Raw genomic sequence first — 21262 nt, 5'->3', positions numbered from 1 at the left:
CAGGAAAAAGAAAGAAAAAAGGTAAAAGAATGAAGAAAGAAAACTAAAAGAATTCAACAAGAAAATGAAAAAAGTGAAGAAAAAGAAAAGATGAAAGACTCAATAACGTGAAAGGAAGAAGAAAAATGAAGAGAAAGAAAGCAACAAGAAACAATATTAAAATAACACATTAAAAATGAAGAAAGAAAAGAAAGAAAGAAAGAGAGAAAGAAAGAAAGAAAGAAAGAAAGAAAGAAAGAAAGAGAAAGAAGATGATAAAAATGTGAGAAAGTAAGGAAGAAAAAAAGAAAGACTAAATAACATGAAACCAACAAAAAATAAATGTTAAGAAATGTCAAAAAAAGAAGAAAAAAAGAAACAAGGGAGAAAGAAAAGAAATAAGAGAAAGAAAGACATGAGATAAAAGAAAAAAGGCAAAAAGATAAAAAAATGAAAGAGAAAATCAAAACAGAGACAGCAACACGAAAAGGAAATAGAAAAGAAGAATAAGAAAGAGAAAGAAATAACATGAAATGTCAGAAATCAACAAGAACACGAAAAAAGAAAAGAAGAAAGAAACAAGGAAGAAAGGAAAAAAGAACAAAAAGAAAGACACAAAGAAAAAAAAGAAAGAAAGAAAAAAAGGAAAGAAGAAACACAGAAAGCAACAAAAAACAAAAAAAGAAAAAAATTTAAAAATTAAGAAAGAAAGAAAAGAAAGAAAACTAAAAGTAATCAACAAGAAAATGAAAAAAGCAAAGAAAAATAGAAAAAGACTCAATATTGTGAAACCAAAAAGCAAAATTTTAAAAAAAGAAAAAAGAGAGAAAAAAGCAAAAAAAGAAAAAAATGACAGAATGAAAAACACGAGAAAAAATAAAAGTAAAAAAGAAAAGAAGACAGAAAGCAACAAAAAATAGGAAAAAGAAAGAAAAAAAGAACAAAGAAAGAAAGAAAGCTCAAAGCAATCAAGAAGAAAATGAAAGAAGTGAAGAAAAATAATAGATTAAAAAAGAAAGACTCAATAACGTGAAACCAATAAGAAAAATGGAAAAACAATGAAAGAAATAGGAAAGCAACAAGAAACAATAAAAAACTAAAAAAAAACAAACAAAAAGAAGAAGAAAGAAAGGAATAAAAAAGCAAAAAGACCATAAAAATGAAAAAAAAGGAAGAAAGAAAGAAAAAAGACAAATATTAACAAGAAAATGAAAAAGTGAAGAAAAAAGAAAAGAAGAAAGACTCAATAACATGAAACCAACAAGAAAATAAATGGAAAAAAAGAAAAAAGCAGAAGGAAGAAAGAAACAAGGAAAAAAGAAAAAAAAGGAGAAAGACACAAGACAAAAGAAAAAAAATGAAAGAAAGCAAAAAAGAAGAAAAAAAGCAACAAAAAAAGGAAAAAGAAAAAAAAAGGAAGAAAGCAACAAGAAACAAAAAAGGGAAAAAAACCATTAGAAATGAAGAAAAAAAGAAAGTAAAAACACAGAGAGCAACAAGAAAAGGAAAAAGAAAAGAAGAAAAACAGAATAGAGAAAAAGTCAGAAATCAACAAGAAAAGGAAAAAAGAGAAGAAAAGAAGAAAGAAAGAAAGGAACAGAGTAAATACCATGAAACCAACAAGAATATGAGAGAAAAAGAAAAGAATAAAAAGAAGAAAGAATGAAACAAGGAAGAAAGAAAAGAAGAGCAAAAAGAAAGATGGAAGAAAAAATAAATGAGAGAAGAAAGAAAGCAAAGAGAGAAAGAAGAAAGCAACAAAAACCAAAAAAAATAGAAGAAGAAAGAAAGACTCAATAACGTGAAACCAAGAAGCAGCACGATGTAGCGGGTTGGGTTTGTAACCAGGCGGAAACACCAATTTCCTGTCGTGGTTTGGCCCAAAATACTCATTACTGTTTATCTGCTGTGAGATAAGAATGAGGAGAAACGCAAAGCAGGCACCAAACTTGAAAGAATATAAAGAAGTTTATTAACAGACCTAAAAGAGGGGGGGAAAAAATTCTACCACACCTTCAGAGCTCTCCTCCTCCCCCCACCTTCCTCCCTTCTCCCACTGACAATGGAAAAAGACAACCCTTGAGATGTTCAGTCTGTTACCACTTCCATAATAACCTTGTTCCGTCCTGTCTCAGTTTTGAAAGACAAGTGTCTGCTAAGGAAGGCAGAAGCCCCCCTTGAAGTGGCAGATATAACCCCTTTTCCCTCTGAGTTATTATATTTTGAAATCAAGGGCCTTTAGACACAGATGTGGGAAATAGGAATAACAGTTCTTTACTATTTTTTATATATATATATATATATATATATATATATATATATGTATGTATATAACCAGTCAAACAAGCAGCAATAACTATGGCAGTAACAGCAAACAATCCCAAACCCAGTGCCAGCCTTCTCGGCTGTCAGGCCCTTTCCCCTCGGGTGCAGTTCCGCTCGCAGCCGGCAGGGGCGCTGGCGGCTCCCGGTGAGCAGGGCAGGTGCGATGGTTCCCCCGCGGCTGCAGGGGGCGCTCCGGAGCGAGGTCGGGGAGCACGCGGCACCGGTGCCCTGGGATCCCGGGAAGGGATGGAACAAAGGAGCTTCACAAACCCCTGGGCAGCTGATCCTGGGCTCTCAGGAACAGCAGGCTGGAGAGGCAAGGACGAGCACAGATCCCGGGTGGCAGACGAGATATATCCAGATAGGAAAACCCCACGGAGGTCCAGGCAGGCAGGGCAAGCACGGCTACAGCGTAGTGAAAGCTCGAAGCAGCAGCAGAGCGGGGCAGCCACAGCCCGGTCTCCAGCAGGGCAGGGAAAGCGGCTTTGGGATCCCGGCGTTGTTTCCAGCAGAAAAGAAAAATGGCCGAAAGAAAGAAGCAGCAGCTCCTTTCTCTGCAGCTTCTCTCTCTGGACGCTCAGAGCGAACTCTGACCCCACACCCAGGTGTAGACAAAGGAGTAGCCAGGTCCGCCCCACCCCCCTTTTTGTCTTTCTTAAGTACAGCCATTTGTCCCCTAGCAACATGCATATGGGAGAAAATTCCTTTAACAGGAAAAAAACTAGGACTAAACTAAAACCCCAACATTATCCACCCCGAATTTTTCCCATACTAACATGTTACATGAAACTTAACTTTTTTAACCATATAAATACATGCATCACCCAAATTATATACAAATATACATGCAGATACTGAGACAAGTACAGAGCCATGGGTAGGTCACCCTAAAACAAGGTCCCCTTGAGGTAAGCATCGGGTCTCTCCATCTCTTTGCATCACCCACCAGGTGCAACCTGGTCCCTGAGCAAAAACAACCCCACGGATGGGTTTGTCTTTGCTCAAGGCAGACTTTACCCAAACAGTTTTTCCAAGCATACCTCTCATGTGCACCACTGGAACCTTATCCCTGTCTGTTGTTTGTAGGGGTTCGGATTGGGCAGGGCCTGCTCGGCTGGTGGAGCCTCGGGTGTTAACTAACCCGGTGGCACTTGCTAAATGCATCTCCCAGTTTTTGAAAGTCCCCCCACCCAGTGCCTTCAAGGTGGTTTTAAGCAGTCCATTACACCGCTCAACCTTCCCAGCTGCTGGTGCATGGTAAGGGATGTGGTACACCCACTCAATGCCATGTTCTCTAGCCCAGGTGTTTATAAGGCTGCTCTTGAAATGAGTCCCATTGTCAGACTCGATTCTCTCAGGGGTGCCATGCCTCCAAAGGACTTGCTTTTCCAGGCCCAGGATGGTGTTCCGGGCAGTAGCGTGAGGCACAGGGTAGGTCTCCAGCCATCCTGTGGTGCCTTCTACCATTGTGAGCACATAGCGCTTGCCTTGGCGGGTTTGAGGCAGTGTGATGTAATCAATCTGCCAGGCCTCCCCATACTTGTATTTGAACCATTGCCCACCATTTGCCCACCATACCACAGGGGCTTCACCCGCTTGGCCTGCTTGATCGCAGCGCATGTCTCACAATCATGGATCACCTGGGAGATACTGTCCATGGTTAGATCCACCCCTCGGTCTCGTGCCCACTTATAGGTGGCATCTCTGCCCTGATGACCTGAGGCATCATGGGCCCATCGAGCTAGGAACAACTCTCCTTTATGTTGCCAATCCAAGTCTATCTGGGACACCTCTGTTTTCGCAGCCTGATCTACCTGTTTGTTGGCACGATGTTCCTCGTTAGCCCAGCTCTTGAGGACGTGAGCATCTACATGACGGACCTTCACGGATAGCTTCTCTACCCGAGTGGCAATGTCTTTCCACTCCTCAGCAGCCCAGATTGGTTTTCCTCTGTGCTGCCAGTTTGCTTTATTCCACCTTTCCAGCCAACCCCACAGAGCATTGGCTACCATCCATGAATCAGTGTAGAGGTAGAGCTTTGGCCACTTCTCTCTTTCAGCTATGTCCAGAGCTAATTGAACGGCTTTGAGCTCAGCAAATTGGCTCGATCCACCTTCTCCTTCAGTAGCCTGTGCAACTCGTCATGTGGGGCTCCATACAGCGGCTTTCCATTTCCGGCTAGCGCCTACAATTCGGCAGGAAGCATCAGTGAAGAGGGCGTATTGTCTTTTACTCTCTGGTAGCTCGTTATATGGTGGGGCTTCTTCGGCACGCGTCACCTGCTCCTCTTCTTCAGAAGAAGATAACCCAAAAGTCTCACCTTCCGGCCAGTTCGTAATTATTTCCAAGATCCCAGGGCGACTTGGGTTTCCAATTCGAGCGCGCTGCGTGATGAGGGCGATCCATTTGCTCCAAGTAGCGTCGGTGGCGTGATGCGTGGAGGGAACCTTTCCTTTGAACATCCACCCCAGCACCGATAGTCGGGGTGCCAGGAGGAGTTGTGCCTCAGTGCCGATTACTTCTGAGGCAGCTTGGACTCCTTCATAAGCTGCCAAGATTTCTTTCTCTGTGGGAGTGTAGTTGGCTTCAGACCCTCTGTAGCTTCGGCTCCAGAATCCCAGTGGTCGGCCACGAGTCTCACCAGGCACCTTCTGCCAGAGGCTCCAGGACAGACCATTGTTCCCGGCTGCAGAGTAGAGCACGTTCTTCACCTCTGGTCCTGTCCTGACTGGGCCAAGGGCTACGGCGTGAGCAATTTCCTGTTGGATCTGGGCAAAGGCTTGCTGCTGTTCAGGGCCCCAGTGGAAATCGTTCTTCTTGCGGGTAACCAGGTAGAGAGGGCTCATGATCTGGCTGTACTCAGGAATGTGCATCCTCCAGAAACCTATGGCACCTAGGAAAGCTTGTGCTTCCTTCTTGTTGGTCGGTGGAGACATTGCTGTGATCTTATTGATGACCTCGGTGGGAATCTGACGTCGTCCATCTTGCCACTTTACTCCCAGGAACTGGATCTCTTGGGCAGGTCCCTTGACTTTGCTCCTTTTGATGGCAAAACCAGCTTGCAGGAGAATCTGGATGATTCTCTCTCCTTTCTCAAACACTTCCTTTGCTGTGTTCCCCCACACAATGATGTCATCAATGTACTGCAGATGTTCTGGGGCCTCACCCTTTTCCAGTGCAGCCTGGATCAGTCCATGGCAGATGGTGGGACTGTGCTTCCACCCCTGGGGCAGTCGGTTCCAGGTGTACTGCACACCCCTCCAGGTGAAGGCAAACTGAGGCCTGCACTCTGCTGCCAGAGGAATGGAGAAGAAGGCATTGGCAATGTCAATAGTGGCGTAGCACTTCGCTGCTTTGGACTCCAGCTCGTACTGGAGCTCCAACATGTCCGGCACAGCAGTGCTCAGCGGTGGAGTCACTTCATTCAAGGCATGATAGTCCACAGTCAATCTCCATTCCCCGTCAGACTAGCGCACAGGCCAGATGGGGCTGTTGAAGGGTGAGTGGGTCTTGCTGACCACCCCGTGGCTCTCCAGCTCACGGATCATCTTGTGGATGGGGATCACAGCATCTCGGGTTGTCCGATACTGCCGGCGGTGCACTGTCGAGGTGGCAATTGGCACTCGTTGCTCTTCCACTTGCAGGAGCCCAACTGCAGAAGGATTCTCAGATAGTCCAGGCAGGGTGTTCAATTGCCTAATGCCCTCTGCCTCCACAGCAGCAATCCCAAATGCCCACCTGAGTCCTTTTGGGTCTTTGTAATAGCCATTCCGGAGGAAGGCTATGCCCAGAATACACGGGGCCTCTGGGCCGGTCACAATCGGATGCTTTTGCCACTCCTTCCCAGTCAGGCTCACCTCAGCTTCCAAAAGGGTCAACTGCTGTGATCCCCCGGTCACCCCAGCAATGGATACAGGTTCTGCCCCCACATGTCCCGATGGCATTGAAGTACACTGTGCCCCAGTATCAACCAATGCATCAGATTTTTGTGGCTCTGATGTGCCAGGCCATCGGATCCACACCGTCCAGAAAACTCGGTTCTCCCGTGCCTCTTCCTGGCTAGAGGCAGGGCCCCTCTAGCCCTGGTTATCATTCTTTCCCTGGGCGTACATGCTTGAGGTACCTTCAAGGGGATCCGACATATCATCCTCCCTTCTGTAATACCTGGCAGCTCGGTCACGGGAGGCTGAGGCTACTTTCACCTTAGTGGAACCCCCTTGGTTAGTGCCTCCCGCCTTGAGTTCACGCACCCACGCTGCCAGGACAGAGGTGGGTTTCCCATCCCACCTTCTCATGTCTTCGCCATGCTCACACAGGAAAAACCACAGCTCAGCTCGTGGGGTGTACCCTCTCTCTCTAGCAGGGGGACGACGGGCTCTGACTCGGGGCCTGTGACTCGCACTGGTACCACACTGACCTTCCTCATCTCCTCCCTCATCTCCTCCCTCATCTCCTTCATCTCCTCTTTGAGGTCCTGGACCACAGCAGAGACATGAGCTTTCAGCGGACCATTGACCATACTGTCATAATTCCTGAGCTTGTTGGCGACAGAGCCCACTGTTTCTCGGGTATTGTCAGCATCAATCGTCGCAATGAAGGTGGTGTATTGCGATGGCCCTAGCCTTGCCAGGTTCCACATCATCTGTCCTGTGCACCTGACCTTATCGGGGTCATTATCATGCTGTCCAGCCTTCCCAAAGAGTACCTCTAATACTGCCACCTCTCTTAGCTGTTGGATCCCTTGCTCGAGTGTCTTCCACTGTATTCTATGATGACACTCCTGCATTCTTTCTTTGTGAATGAGCCTTTCTCTCACACTCATTAAGAGCTGCTCCCAGAGAGAAAGGGGCCCTGGCTTCCTCACAAATATCTGGTCCACACCCGGGTCCTGGGTCAACGATCCCAGATACCTTGCCTCGCCACTATCCAGTTGCACACTTGTGCCCATAAGGTCCCAAACCCGAAGCAGCCAGGTGGTATAAGGCTCACGCCCCCTTCGCACAACGTCTTTTCGCATAGCACGGAGACTGTCGTGCGACAGGGACTCGGTGATGATTTCTGGCTCTGGCTCTCCTGCTGGTTGTGAGGGCCCTGGCTGCCCATCATCATTAACTGGTCGTACTGATTTGGTCTTACATGTCCTCCTTTGCACAGCGGCGACTGCTGTTGGCTGTGGTTGTCCTTGTGGTTCAGCTGAAACCTGGACGGTTGTAACATCCGTGGGTTCCACTGCTGCACCATGGGACTCACCCTCTTTGGGGCAGGGAGAGGGTTTTTCACTAGCTGAGGAGGTGTATTCCCTTAGCACTTGGCATATCCCCTGGCGCACCTGGCCCATCTCCTGGCACATCTCCTTGCGCACCTGGCCCATCTCCTGGCACATCTCCTGCATCCCTTTCGCCAGTACCCCCACCCAGTCCGGGTAGTCCATTTCTGAGGCGGGCTGTTGGGTGGTATCAGGCTGTGGGGCAGGGTCTCTAGTGTCTGGGGCTGTGTCAGGCTCTGAGTCAGGATCAGGCTCTGGGGTAGGATCTCTACTCTCTGGGGCCATGTCAGGTTCTGGGGCAGGATCAGGCTCTGGGGTAGGATCTCTGGTCTCTGGGGCTGGTGTCTGGGTAGTTATCCAAGCCAATCTCAACTTATCCTTGAGTGCTAAAGAGAGTAGGCCTACCAGCAGCAGGTGGTTAGTTCTCAGAGGGAATCTAAACCCTTCGAAAATTGGTGGGGTGGGCCCAAAGAACTGGTTGAGGGGTTGGGGGAAAACTTCCCCTGGTGTCATTTCCTCACAGAAAGTACCATTGTTAACATAACCCCAAAAACATGCGCTCAGTGTGTGATAGCCCTTTATCCACATGCCCACATTCTGGAGGAAGTTTAAAACCCATGAATTCCTCACCTTCTCGACCCATAGCGCAAGCTGGATAACAGCAACGGTAGCCTTAGTCACAGGACCCATGTTTAGGTAAGGAGCTGCAAAGGGGAAGAATAGAGCCATGACCAACTGCCACCCGAACCAGGGTAAAGTAGACCACATAGTGCTGCCTAACAAGGTTCCAATATCCAGCACACAAAATTAAGTTATCCAGGAACTGTTATTCCTTTTTCACCTCTCTCTCTTAATGCCCTCGAGCCCCCCATTGGGTGCCAAGGTCTGTCTGGGTTTGAAAGACAGGTGTCTGCTAAGGAAGGCAGAAGCCTCCCTTGGAATGGCAGATGTGACCCCCTTCCCTCCAAGTTATTATACTTTTGAAATCAAGGACTTTTAGGCAAAGATGTGGGAAAATAGGAATAACAATTCTCTACTATTCTATATATAACCAGTCAAACAAACAGCAATAACTATGGCAGTAACAGCAAACAATCACAAATCCAGTCCCAGCCTTCTCGGCTGTCAGGCCCTTTCCCCTCGGGTGCAGTTCCGCTCGCAGCCGGCAGGGGCGCTGGCGGCTCCCGGTGAGCAGGGCAGGTGCGATGGTTCCCCCGCGGCTGCAGGGGGCGCTCCGGAGCGAGCTCGGGGAGCACGCGGCACCGGTGCCCTGGGATCCCGGGAAGGGATGGAACAAAGGAGCTTCACAAACCGCTGGGCAGCCGATCCCGGTGTCTGGCCAGACTCTCAGGAACAGCAGGCTGGAGTGGCAGGGACGAGCACAGATCCCAGAGGACAGACGAGATGTATCCAAACGGGGAACCCCCCGGAGGTCGGGCAGGCAGGGCAAGCACGGCTACAGCGTAGCGAAGGCTCGAAGCAGCAGCGGGGCAGGGCGGCCACAGCCCAGCCTCCAGCAGGGCAGGGAAAGCGGCTTTGGGATCCCGGCGTTGCTTCCAGCAGAAAAGAAAAACGGCCAAAGAAAAGAACCAGCAGCTCCTTTCTCTGCAGCTTCTCTCTCCGAACTCCGAGAGCGAACTGACCCCACACCCAGGTGTAGACAAAGGAGTAGCCAGGCCCACCCCACCCCCAATGGGCAGCACTTTTGTCTTTCTTAACTACAGCCATTTGTCCCTTAGCAACATGCATATGGGAAAAAACTTTAACAGGAAAAAAACTAGGACTAAACTAAAACCCCAACACCCACATACAGCATGGAAGGAGAAAAAGTAGGAGTGAGAGCGAGAGAGACCAATTATTAAGATTTACACCGCCTTTTAAAGACATTTTTAACCAATAGTTACTAAAAACGTACATTATTTTTACTTTCTTACCAATTATTCAGTAACACGGGCAGGAACTGCGGAATTTTCTATCCAATCAATCCAAACTACTTTTACTGCAAAATATGGAGTGGTAGAAGAAGGAGAAGAAGGTCTAGAGAACAACAGCAATACTCCATTTTGATATTTTTTACTGTTATCTATTTACTACAAAGAGAAGCCTAAAACCTCTAAAGTTTTCACTGTATGACAATCTTACATAGTAGTCTATCACCTAATTCACACCACTGTATTTTCTAGGTGTTGTCTGACTGTTGGTAATTTTTTCCAAGGTTTAAAGCTATACCAGTGGTGTCCAGGGGGGTAAAACCGCTTAAAAACAGGCAGAGAAATAATCTCAGCACTCTGGGTTCCTACAGTGGAGTGTTCAACCTATAAGCAAAAGCACCTGCGCTGAGATAGGCAGATGCTGACACAGCTGTAATTTCATGAGAAGTTTGGACAGGGAGAGATGGACCAGATGAGGACTTTGGCTCCAAATGGGAAAGGAGAAACCTCAGTCCCTAGAGATGCTCCCAGAGATAGTCCTAGAAATGAAGATGAGGAAGACCCTTTGCTCCCAGGGAAGGAGAAGGGCCTCTGTTTTTGTTTCTGAACGGCTCAACCTTAAAATTGTACCCCAAAAACTTCAAGAGTGGACCCTCAAAAGCAGTTGCAGGAAAAGCTGCAAGTCGGGGGAAGGGACTCACATGCGAGCAGAGAGACTCCTCTTCCTAAACGGACTGAACAGTATTTGGAAGTGGGCGGCTGGCTCGTTGTGATAATGTTTTCATGGCACGAGCAAGAGACTTCTCTTTCTAAATGGACGGAACAAGGTTATTATGGAAGTGGTAACCGACTGAACATCTCAAGGGTTGTCTTTTTCCATTGTCAGTGGGAGAAGGGAGGAAGGTGGGGGGAGGAGGAGAGCTCTGAAGGTGTGGTAGAATTTTTTCCCCCCCTCTTTTAGGTCTGTTAATAAACTTCTTTATATTCTTTCAAGTTTGGTGCCTGCTTTGCGTTTCTCCTCATTCTTATCTCACAGCAGATAAACAGTAATGAGTATTTTGGGCCAAACCACGACAGGAAATTGGTGTTTCCGCCTGGTTACAAACCCAACCCGCTACATCGTGCTGCTTCTTGGTTTCACGTTATTGAGTCTTTCTTTCTTCTTCTATTTTTCTTTGTTTTTTTCATTGTCTCGTAGATTTCTTTCAGTATTCTTTCTTTCTTTCTTTCTTTTTCTTTCTTTCTTTCTTTCTTTCTTTCTTTCTTTCTTTCTTTCTTTCTTTCTTTCTTTCTTTCTTTCTTCATTTTTAAACCTGTTTTCTTTCTTTTTCCTTTTTTTTTGGTTTTTGTTGCTTTCTTCTTTCTCTCTTTGCTTTCTTTCTTCTCTCATTTATTTTTTCTTCCATCTTTCTTTTTGCTCTTCTTTTCTTTCTTCCTTGTTTCATTCTTTCTTCTTTTTTTTTCTTTTCTTTTCCTCTCATATTCTTGTTGGTTTCATGGTATTTAATCTGTCCCTTTCTTTCTTTCTTTCTTCTTTTCTTTTTTCTTCTCTTTTTTCCTTTTCTTGTTGATTTCTGACTTTTTCCTCTATTCTACTTTTCTTCTTTTCTTTTTCCTTTTCTTGTTGCTTTCTGTGTTTTTACTTTCTTTTTTTCTTCATTGTTAATGTTTTTCCCCCTTTTTTGTTTCTTCTTGCTTTCTTCCTTTTTTTTTCCTTTTTCCTTTTTTGTTGCTTTTTTTCTTCTTTTTTGCTTTCTTTCATTTTGTTTTCTTTTGTCTTGTGTCTTTCTCTTCTTTTTTTTTCTTTCTTCCTTGTTTATTTCTTCCTTCTGTTTTTTTCTTTTTTTCCATTTATTTTCTTGTTGGTTTCATGTTATTGAGTCTTTCTTCTTTTCTTTTTTCTTCACTTTTTCATTTTCTTGTTAATATTTGTCTTTTGATTTTCTTTCTTCCTTTCTTTTTTTTAATTTTTATGATATTTTTGCTTTTTTATTCCTTTCTTTCTTCTTCTTTTTGTTTGTTTTAATTTTTAGTTTTTTATTGTTTCTTGTTGCTTTCTTATTTCTTTCATTATTTTTCCATTTTTCTTATTGGTTTCACGTTATTGAGTCTTTCTTTTTTAATCTATTATTTTTCTTCACTTCTTTCATTTTCTTCTTGATTGCTTTGAGCTTTCTTTCTTTCTTCATTCTTTTTTCTTTCTTTTTCCTATTTTTTGTTGCTTTCTGTCTTCTTTTCTTTTTTACTTTTATTTTTTCTCGTGTTTTTCATTCTGTCATTTTTTTCTTTTTTTTCTTTTTTTGCTTTTTTCTCTCTTTTTTCTTTTTTTAAAATTTTGCTTTTTGGTTTCACAATATTGAGTCCTTTTCTATTTTTCTTTGCTTTTTTCATTTGCTTGTTGATTACTTTTAGTTTTCTTTCTTTTCTTTCTTTCTTAATTTTTAAATTTTATTCTTTTTTTCCTTTTTTGTTTTTTGTTGCTGTGTTTCTTCTTTCCTTTTTTGCTTTCTTCCTTTTTTTCTTTGTGTCTTTCTTTTTGTTCTTTTCTTTCTTCCTTCCTTCTTTCTTCTTTTCTTTTTTCGTGTTCTTGTTGATTTCTGACATTTCATGTTATTTCTTTCTCTTTCTTATTCTTCTTTTATATTTCCTTTTCGTGTTGCTGTGTTTTTACTTACATTCTTTCTTTCTTTCTTCATTTTTATTTTTTCCTTTTTTTTGATTCTTGTTGTTTTCTTCCTTTCTTCCTTTTATTTTTTAATCTTTTGCTTCCTTTTTCCTATTTTTTCTTCGTTGTTGCTTTCTGGTTTTCTTTCTTTCCTTTTTATATTTTCTTGCTGATTTCTGTCTTTTCATTTCCTTTCTTTCTTCCTTCTTTTCTTTTTTCCCTGCTTTCTTGCCTTCATTTTTTATTTTTTCCTTTTTTCTTCTGTTTCTGTTTCTTGTTGCTTTTCCTTTCTTCTTTCACTTTTTCTTTGTTTTTTTTCATTTTCTTTGTTGATTTCTGTCTGTTGATTTTCTCTTTCATTTTTTTATCTTTTTTTCTTCTGTCTCGTGTCTTTCTTTCTCTTATTTCTTTTCTTTCTCCCTTGTTTCTTTCTTTCTTCTTTTTTTGACTTTTCTTAACATTCATTTTTTTGTTGGCTTCATGTTATTTAGTCTTTCTTCCTTCCTTCCTTACTTTTTTACATTTTTATCTTCCTTCCTTCCTTCCTTCCTTCCTTCCTTCCTTCCTTCCTTCCTTCCTTCCTTCCTTCCTTCCTTCCTTCCTTCCTTCCTTCCTTCCTTCCTTCCTTCCGAATTCCTTCCTTCCTTCCGAATTCCTTCCGAATTCCTTCCGAATTCCTTCCGAATTCCTTCCTTCCTTCCGAATTCCTTCCTTCCTTCCTTCCTTCCGAATTCCTTCCGAATTCCTTCCTCCCTCCCTCCCTCCCTCCCTTCCTCCTCCCTCCCTCCCTTGCTCCCTTCCTTCCTTCCTTCCGAATTCCTTCCAAATTCCTTCCTTCCGAATTCCTTCCTTCCGAATTCCTTCCGTCCTTCTGTCCTTCCGAATTCCTTCCGAATTCCTTCCGAATTCCTTCCTTCCGAATTCCTTCCTTCCGAATTCCTTCCGAATTCCTTTCTTCCTTCCGAATTCCTTCCGAATTCCTTCCTTCCTTCCGAATTCCTTCCTTCCAAATTCCTTCCTTCCAAATTCCTTCCTAATTCCTTCCAAATTCCTTCCGAATTCCGAATTCCTTCCTTTCTTCCTTCCGAATTCCTTCCTTCCCTCTCTCTCTTTCTTCCCTCTCAAGCCACTTCTCACCCCATTGAAGGGGTGCAAAGCAGCAGGATCCCCTCCCAATTAGGGTCCCCTCACCCTCCCAAAATGTGGGGAACTTCACCTCAGCCACCCAAATTGCAGGACCTTTAGGTCACCTTCCCCAAATTCCCTGAAACCTCCCAGAAGACACTTAGAGGCCCCAACATTGCCAAAAAGAAGCAGGAGCCTCCCCAAAAGCGGCTCCTGCTTTCCCTCCCTGGAGTGACACATGCCAAGTGCCCAAACCACCCCATCACTCTCAAACTTCATCCCACCCCCAAAATGCCATCCCCATCCCATCCCCTCCCATCCCATCCCATCCCATCCCATCCCATCCCATCCCATCCCATCCCATCCCATCCCATCCCATCCCATCCCTCCTGGACACCAATTCCCCTTCTGTGCTTCCTGACTCCCCACACACGGGGCTTGGGGCTGACGGATTGAGCCATTTGGGGCTGCCATTGACACATTGGGGCTGGGATTGAGTTTATTGGAGGCAACCGCTCAATCCCTCCATCCCAAATGGGAGCTTGGAACCTCTCCTCATGCCTTGCTGTGCCCATGGGCTCATCTCAAGTCCCAGAATCAGAGCCAGGGCCTCACAGGCTATTCAGAACCTCTCAACATTGCCAGAAACTGCAGCATCCTTCCCAAAATGGGCTCCCCAGATCCCTGCCAATAGGTCCCACTTCCGAGCACCAGAGCCCCCCTCTCAGAACCCCTCCCAAAGCATTGGGGGGACCCCAAAACTGCCACAGGAATGGGACATACCCTGACATCCCTTCAGGAATGGGGGATATCCCAGAACCTACTCAGCAACGGGGGTCCCCCCGGCCTCATCATGCCCAGCCTTCAGCTGGCTCAGGCAGAGCCCATCCCGCCCTCAGCAGCCCCAGCCCAGCCCAGCCCTCCTGGGCAGGAAGCCCCAATGGCCGAGCCGGCCTGGGACACTTGCAGGGATGCGGGGGCAGCCGCAGCTTCTGGGGCCAGCCTGTGCCAGGCCCTGAGCGCCCTGCCAGGGAACCATTGCTGCCCCACATCCCATCTCAGCCTGCCCTTGGGCAGCGGGAAGCCGTTCCCTGGGGCCCGGCCCCGCAGGCCCTTGGCAAGAGTCTCTCTCAGCCAGCAATTGCTGCTCCTCCCTGCTGCGGGGCCCAAGCTGCAAGTTGATTTTCTGCCGCTGGCCCCGGCCCAGCCCCGAGCCAGGGCCAGGACCTTGCCCTGGAGCTCTGCGGGCGCTGCGTTTGTGCGGCCGCAGCGCAGCGGCCGCAGCTCGGAGCTGCCCTTTGTGTCCCCGCCGGCAGCTGCCAGAGCTGGCGGGGCCGGGCCAGGGTCGGGCCAGCCCCGGCCTTCCCGGCTCTGGGACACAGCGGCGGCAGCCCCAGCCTTCCAGCCCTGCACACGCTCCCACACAAGCGTCCAGAGCTGCAGCCACACAACACAACTGACCGGCTGCTGACCCCCCAGCCTGGCCTGATGGCCATTCCTCTGCCCACACCTCGGCCAACCTCCCCTTGGCCACCTCCTGAGCCACAATGCCACAGACAAGTGGCACATACACGTACAGAGCTCTGCCCAGAGCTGGCAGGGAATGTTCATTCAACATAAAAAACACACCAAGAAAAAGAGAACTCCCCCCAGCAGAGCTGTTCCCTCCTGCAGTACTTACACCTGCACACCCACAGCGCCTGAGACTGCAAGCAATGAGCATTCCCTGGGCACATGTGCAGCCCAAGCAGCTCGAGGACAGCCTTGCAGCAGGACTGCTCTCAGCTGAGCCAAAAAGGCCCCTCTGGCAGCTGCAGGGCCATTGCAAAGGGCAAGGGCCAGAGCCTCGGGCCCACGGGGGAGGAAAGGGCTCTGAATTCCCCTGCCCTGGCACAGAAACCCTGTTCCCAGGCTGCTTCCCACACAGGATTCCTCTGCAGGACTGCGGAAAGCTGAGAGGCAGCTCTGCCTTCTCCACTTTCCATGTCCTAGAGCTGCCTGGCAGAAGAAATGGAGGGACAGCTCTGGTGGCACAATCCCTCCCGGCCCAGGGCACAGCGCTGGGAAGGTCTTTCCGTGCCGAGGCTTTGCTGTGGCCAAGGAAAGCTCCTGGCTCAGGGTCACCTTTCCTGCTGGGCCAGACCCCCCGAGTGGCCCAGCAGCAGCAGAGAATTCCAGCACAGCCCCGGCACGGGCAGGGCGGCCCTGGGCGGGCTGCGGGAGCCGGCAGCGCCTGAGCTCAGAGCAGCTGAGCCCGGGGGCTCTTGGCCAAGGCCGAGGCCCAGCGAGAATTTCTCAGCTCACAGGGTGGCCTGGAAAGGTGCTGGGGGCAATAATTCACCCCCCAGTGTGGTCCCAGTCGCTCCCAGTATTTCCATGTCCGTGCTCCCAGCGCTGCTCCCAGCCCTGATCCCTGGGGATGGGAATGTCCCGCTCCCTTCCCGGGGCAGGCTCACACCTGAGCCAGGTGTGCAGGGCAGGACCTTGCCCTGAGCCCAAGCCCTGTCCCCCTGCAGGATCTGCTTCCCATCGGCCTCTTCCTCCTGCGGCCCCAAGCCCAGCTTGATGCTGACCGAAGGGCGCTGGGCCAGGGTCATCCCCCGGCGGGGGCTGCACACCCCCTCTGCCCCCTCCCCAAATTCCCTCCTGGGGGCAGCAGGGGCTGGGGCAGGAGCCCTGTGGGGAGGGAACAGGGGGTGACACCGGGATGGGGGGGGTCACACACGCTCTGGGGAGGACATGCATGGCCTTGGGGACACCCCTCACCTTCTCCCGCAGCGCCAGGAGGATGAACCCCAACGTGGAGCCCCCAAAACCCCAGCAGCATCTTGGGGGGCGGGGTCTGGTGGCAGTTTTGGGGCTCTGGGGGATCACAAGTGCCCCAAAACCCCCTTCCAGCCCCCACAGCCTCTCCCACACCCCTCCAACCACCCCACAGCTCTGTGCCAGGAACCCCCCCAACCATTCCCTGCAACATAAATGACCCCAAGAACCATCCAAATTCTCTCCAAGACACACAGCCAAGGCAAGATCCCCAAAACTCCCTCAATGACCTCCCCAAAAGCCCCCTCCAAACACCACAAATGCCCATCAAGAGTGACAGAAGCCACTCCCAATCCCCCCACGAGCCCCTCAATCCCCTCCCAGCCCCCCATAGCACTCACCAGGAGAGCTTGGTGGACAGGAACATCCCCAGCCGGGATCAGCTCAGGCACTTCAGCAGCGATTTAGGCACTTTGGGGGGCACACCCCAAATGGGGAGACCCAGGCCAAGGACTGGGACAGACACCCACAAGCCCTGGAGAACAGACGGGCTCAGGTGGACACGTTCTGCCAGCACAACTACGAGATCGTGGCCCCGTCTGCCCAGCCCATGGCCTCACAGCACCCAAATCTTCCCCGATATTCCCCTGAACCAACCCCAAATTCACCCCCAAATCCCGGGAAAATGGTGCTGCTTTAGATACCTTTGTTGAATTCCTTTATTTCTACCCCAATTTTGGTTGTTTTGACAGGATGAAGGAGGAAACTCTTTAGGTTGAAAAAGACTTCCAAGATCATCCAGGATTGCTGGATGCCACCAGAAGAAACAACTGGACAGAGCAGGTGAGAATCTTTGGGCAGTAAACTCAACAAATCAGCTCTTCCCAATGAATTTCCGATTTCAGTCAGAGTCCCGATGGATGTTCCAGCCCCTGCATTCACTTAGGTGCCTACAGGGATCCAGGAGGACGTGGAGAGCACCAGCCAGGGCTCTTCCCAAACTGGATCACGGGGAATGTGGGTCACCAGGGCTCTGCCAAACGTGGGTCCCCCACTGGGAGATGAAGTTGGAGTAGAGGATGAAGCTCTTCCTGCACTCGGGGCACTCGCAGGGCTTCCCTTACCGGTGCCTCCGTTGGTGGTGGGTCAAGTGAGAGCTCCTGGAGAAGCTCTTCCCACACTGGGGACACTCGTAGGGTCTCTCCCCGGTGTGGATGCGCCGGTGCCTGACGAGGTGGGAGTTTTGCTTGAAGCCCTTCCTGCAGTCGGGGCAGCGGAAAGGCCTCTCCTCTGTGTGAATCCGCTGGTGCCTGAGGAGATCGGAGCTGGTCTGAAACCTCTTCCCACACTCGGAACACTCGTAGGGCCTCTCTCCCGTGTGGATGCGCTGGTGGACGATCAGGTGGGAGCTCCAGCTGAAGCTCTTCCCACATTCCCCACACTCATAGGGCCGTTCCCCTGTGTGGATCATCTGGTGGATGATCAGGCGGGAGCTCCAGCTGAAGCTCTTCCCACATTCTCCACACTCATAGGGCCGTTCCCCAGTGTGGATTATCTGGTGCTGGAGGAGGGTGGAGCTCGTGCTGAAGCTCTCCTGGCATTCATCACACTTGTAGGGCCTCTCTCCTGTGTGGATCCTTTGGTGGTGGATCAGGCTGGAGCTCTGGCTGAAGCTCTTCCCACATTCCCCACACTCATAGGGCCGTTCCCCAGTGTGGATCATCTGGTGGCGGAGCAGGGTGGAGATGACTCGGAAGCTCTTCCCACACACCCCACACTCCTTGGGCCGTTCCCCAGTGTGGATCATCTGGTGGCGGAGCAGGGTGGAGCTGTCTCTGAAACTCTGCCCACATTCCCCACACTCATAGGGCCGTTCCCCAGTGTGGATCCTCTGGTGGACGATCAGGTGGGAGCTCCGGCGGAAGCTCTTCCAGCATTCCCCACACTCATAGGGCCGTTCCCCAGTGTGGATCATCTGGTGGCGGATCAGGTTGGAGCTCGTGCTGAAGCTCTTCTGGCATTCCCCACACTTGTAGGGCTTCTCCCCAGTGTGAAGCCGCTCATGGACCACCAGGTCTGAGCTACGGCTCGATCTCCGGCCGCCTTCCCAGCACAGGGTTGGTCTGTCCTCCTCAGAGCACCCTGGGCTGCGTTTGCAGCCCCTCCTCCTGTGGGGTCTCGGGGGTTTTTCCTCCCCGTTGGATTCCTGTGCCATGGAGCCACTCAAAACGGCCTCTTCCACCAGGTTCTGCTGCGAGGATTTGTCCTCCCTGGGCTCCGTCCTCAGCTCCTTGTCTGGGGAGGAAGGACAAGGAGAGGATGGGATTTGCCTCCGTACCACAGGGAAGGGCAAGGAGATCCCCCAGTCCGTCCCCGGCAGGATGGCGTCGGCAGCGGGGTTGTCCTGCAGCCGGGGGCGATGCTGGGCTGGGAGATGGAGCAGGAGAGAGGGGGAAAGGGGCACTGACTTCCTCCTCACCTGCCTGGGGGTCTCGGGGCATCTTCCTCTTCCTCACAGCCTCCTCCTATATCTGGCCAAGGTTTGGGAATGGGAAATCCTGGTCTGGGGAAAAACAAGGGATGAGTACGTTGAGTTTGAAGGTCCCTCTGCCCAAGTCCACCTCTAGAAGCCACCAGGCATCATGTGTCCATAAAAATCTGCTCAGGAAAAGCCTCCCAGGAGTTCCCTGTCTCTGGCCCCTTCCCTTTGGTGTTCGGGGTTCCCCCCTGTCCCAGCTGCTGGGGGTCACGCCTGAATTGGGGGTCCCCCTCTCTACTTGGTCCCCGCCCTCCCCAGGCTGCTGGGAGTCCCAGGAATCCGAAAAGCTCCCCCCTCTTCCATCTCCCCACTTGGGAATGCTGGGGGTGATGGGCTCCAAGGAGTCCCCCCTGCCCCTCTCCAGGCTGTTGAGGGTCCTCTCCCATCCCTCCTCCTCCTCGTCCTGCCCCATTCCCGAGCCCCTCGCAGCCCGCGGGAGCAGCGGGGATGGAGCCAGGACAGGTCGGGATGGGCAGCGCGGGGCTCTCGGCTGCTCCCACCCGCTGGGGGCGGGGGAACCCGGCCCGGGGAAAGGAGAGGGAAACTGGGAACACTGGGGGCTGCAGATCCAAACTGGGCCTTGCTGGGGACCCTGCGTGGGGACTTGCAGCCCTTGGGGCTCCTCTCGGGAGCCTGGAGAGCCGGGAGGGGGAACGCAGAGAGGGCTGGGGGATGCCAGCAGTGGCAGCACTGGAACTGACTGGTTTGTACTGGGATAACTGGAACCTTACTGGGGCCACTGGGAGTGACTGGGAATGACTAGGAGCATGCTGAAGGCAGCTGGGATATACTGGGAGCATCTGTCAACCATACTGGAAATGACTGGAACCACACTGGAAACAACCGGGACCACGCTGTGGAGAAACGGGGCTACACTGAGGGTAACTGGGCATGACTGGGACCATGCTGGGAAGGACTTGGGTCATATGGGGTGTGACTGGGACTATACTGAATCACGTTCAACTGAGATCACACTGGAAGGAACAGAGAGCAACTGGAACCATGCTGGGGGCAACTGGCATCCAAATGGGATCACAGTGGGAATAGCTGGGCCCATGCAGAGGGAGACTGGAATCCTACTGGATCATATTTGGAGAAACTGGGACTGCACTGAGGGTGACTGGGAGTAGCTGTTGGACACTGGGATCACACTGGAAGCAGCTCAGGGCATCAAGGAGTGACTGGGAACATGCTGGGAGCAACTGGGATGCACTGGGAGAGATTGAAACCACAGTGGGGGTAAATGGGAGCAACTGGAACCACACTGGATGATAATAGGAGCAACTCTGCCCATGCTGGGGTCATACTGGGATCCTACTGGAACTGACTGCGATCATACTGGGAATGACTGAAATAGTACTGGCAGTATCTGAGAGTGCCTGGGATCCTACTGGAATCAGACTGGGACTGACTGGAAAGGTGCTGGCCCTGACTGGAACCATACTGGAAGAGACTGGGAGAAACTGGGCCCAGACTGGGAGTTAACAGGGAGTCACTTTGGGTGTGACTGGAATAATACTGGGAGTATCTGGGAGTGACTGGGATCATCCTGGAAACGACTGGAACCATACTGGGAGTGACTCCGGGTCCTATTGGATCATCCTGGGAGCCACTGGGATTACAGTGGGTGTGAATGGAACCTGACTGGGGGTTACTGGGAGCTACCAGGCCCATGCTGGGAGCCACCTGTGCACACGCTGGGAGGAACTGGGAGCAACTGGGAATGGCAGGGTGTGTGGAGGCCGGTGGGCCTGCTGGACAAGGAACCAAAGGAGTCCTACGGTGGGATAAGTCCTCGGTCCCTTTCCAGCTCATGGTGACTGAAAAACTTCCCCAGAATGCTTTGTTCTGCTCTGTTCAGGTACCCCAGTTCTGCTCCCCTCCTTGGCTCCCTTGGCCGCCACAGCCCTGGTTACCTGATACCCCCTCAGAGCTTCCCGACGAGTTCCTTTACCCTGGGCCCCCCATTGCTCTGCCCCGGGACTCCTCTGAGACCTTGCACGAGTGCGGATGCATTAAAGCTCTCCCGCAAACCCTTCTGCGAAAACTCTTCTTGCTCCTTCATCCCTGGACTGTTTCGCTGGCGATCCGTGGCTGTGTGCAATGTGCCGGCTGCACCGAGAGGCTTTCTTGGAGGCGCTTTGGGGAAGCTCGTGGCACGACACCAGACAACAGAAACGCCACAAGGGTGCATGCTGGTGACAACTGGGATGTCCTGGGAGTGACTGGGATGATACTGGGGGCAACTGAACCATGCTGAGGTAACTGGGAGTGCCTGGGAATGACTACAAGAATGTTCAGAATAACTGGGATATACTGGGAGTGCCTGAGACCATTTGGGTGGGGACTGCAACCACACTGGGAGCAACTGGGAATGTGCTGGGGGGAACTGGGACCAAACTTGAGGCAACTTGGGGGCAAGTGGAAGTGACTGGGGCCTTGCTGCGAAAGACTGCCTTCATACTGGGACTGACTGGGACTATGCTAGGGGCAACTGGGAGAACTGGGAACACACTGGACAGAAGCTGGAGGAGGAACTGGGAGCAACTGGGACCGTGCTGGGGGAAAATGGTATCACAATAGGGAATGACTGGGAGTGACTGGGCTCCTACTGGGAGCAACAGGGATCATGCAGGGAGGGAGGGGAAGTGACCACGATCATACTGGGA

The sequence above is a fragment of the Coloeus monedula genome (assembly GCF_965178545.1).
Source record: "Coloeus monedula genome assembly, chromosome: 33".
Classification (NCBI taxonomy): Eukaryota; Metazoa; Chordata; class Aves; order Passeriformes; family Corvidae; genus Coloeus; species Coloeus monedula.
This window is presented reverse-complemented; position numbering follows the sequence as displayed.